The sequence below is a fragment of the Triticum dicoccoides genome, chromosome 4A, assembly GCF_002162155.2.
Source record: "Triticum dicoccoides isolate Atlit2015 ecotype Zavitan chromosome 4A, WEW_v2.0, whole genome shotgun sequence".
Taxonomy (NCBI): Eukaryota; Viridiplantae; Streptophyta; class Magnoliopsida; order Poales; family Poaceae; genus Triticum; species Triticum dicoccoides.
The window spans coordinates 383,343,226-383,345,272 of NC_041386.1; positions in this window are offsets into that span (position 1 = coordinate 383,343,226).

Below are 2,047 nucleotides of genomic sequence, written 5' to 3' on the forward strand. Positions count from 1 at the left end.
CACCCCCTCTCCTCTCCAGCTCCTCCCCCTCGCACGCCCCAGCCATGGCCGACGCCATCGCCGCCACCCCCTCGCCGTAGCCACGCCCTCCGTCCACCCCACGCCGTGCCACCGTGTCCAGGAGCTCCGCCGCTGTCTACTTCATCGAGCAGCCGAGCCCCGTGTGCTCGTGCGGCCCGAGACCACCGCACCGACCTCGCCCGAGCTCACCGTCGCCGGAGATCCCCTTCAACGCCGTTGTCGCTCCGGTCCATCTCCGGCCGCACCAAGGACTCCGTCGCACTCACTGTGAGCTTAGCCATCTTCCCCTCCCTTCTTTTCTTGCTCCCGAGCCGTGTAGCAACCTCCCGGAGCTCAACCGCACCCACCGCCGTGGACCTCGTCGTCGACGTGCTCCCGGTCATCCTCCGGCCACAAGATGGTGTCCATCTTACTCACCGTGTCACTTAGCACCTAGCTAGCCACTCCACGAGCCTCACCGACCCCTCTAGCGCCAAGTTCACCTCCGACCGAACCCCGGTGGCCGCCAAAGTCGTCGCCGGCGCCAACTCCGGCCACCCCGACCTCAACGGACTCCGCCAAGAGCTGCGGTTTGTCCTCAGCTCCCCTCCGGTGGTCTCCGCGGCCCATTTGGTGGCCGAAATGGCCAAAACCACTTCCGCCGCCGCTTCGGGCTCGCCGGCGGCTAAACGCCGGTGCAGCCGACCCGGGTTTGACCACGGGTGGGCCCTGGTTGACTCCCCTGAGTCAATGACAGGTGGGGCCCAGCCCTGTTAATTAAACAGGATTAGTTTTAATTAAATTTTAATTAAAATAATCACCCTGACATGCGGGACCCACTGTCAGGTTTGACCCAAACCTGTTCCGTTGACCTGCTGACGTCACACTGATGTCAGGCTGACGCAGTAATTGATTTTCTGGATTTAATTTAAATCAGGAAATTCCAGAATATAATTTAAACTTCAAACATTCATAACTTTTATTCTGTAACTCCAAATTGGACAAATTATATATGAAAAATGATCAGAAAAATCCAATCTATCCATCTGTACTATTTTCATGCATGATCAAACAAGTTAAGTTGATGTTTTAAACAGAACAAGGAAAAGCACTTTAAAAGGCCATATTTGAATTTGAAATTTGAATCCTTGATTCAAATTTGTTCAAACCCTTCTGGTTTTAGTTGCATTAGCCCAATACACTCATTTTGCCATGTCTCATGCATGCATCATATTGTTGCATACTGTTTGGTAATGTTTGTGTATCGGTGCTCTCTGCGGCAGGTTCTGTCCCCGAAGAGTACCCTGATTACCCTAACGAAGAACCGTATCAGTGCATCGAACCATCAGGCAAGCAACCAACCATTTGATCGTATCGATACAATCCCATGTTCTCGCTCCTGCTCTCTTTTACTGCATTAAGACAACGCGTTTCAAACTGCTGTGTGCTACGGTAGTTGAACCCATTTCCTCTGCATGACCTGTCATTGCCACAGTAACTAGATGAAACCCACTAGCATGTGTAGGAGTTGTTTGAGCCATATGTATGTGTTGTTCCTACCTTGCTATGCCTGCTATGCTTAGAGTCGTGTCAGGTCTGGTTCATCTGGGTGATGGGCTAGAGTGAAATGTTTATGTCGGTAATGAGAGTGGTGTGGTGAACACGATTTGGTAAAGGTATCGATGAGAGGCCATGTAGGAGTACATGGTGGGTTGTTTCATTGAAGCCGACCTTAAGCACTGAGATCTGTATGCGTGATTTAAGATACAACTACTACCATGCATTGGGCCCTGAAATATGACCCCGCTCGACTTCTTATTCACCCTAGCTCTCTGTCCAGGAGTTGCAAGTAGTTTCTGGTGTTTGTAGCCTACTGGAGGCCGTGGACAGCGCTGACCGTAGGGGTGGGCTGTGATGCGGTAGGTACGTGGCCGGGTGTACCGAATACCCGTTAGGTATCTCGGGAACCCTGTTCACATCGTTCGGGGCCGTATGGGAAACCCCGGCCGGACTCCCTGCGGATGGAACCTGAATAGGCGATAAACCT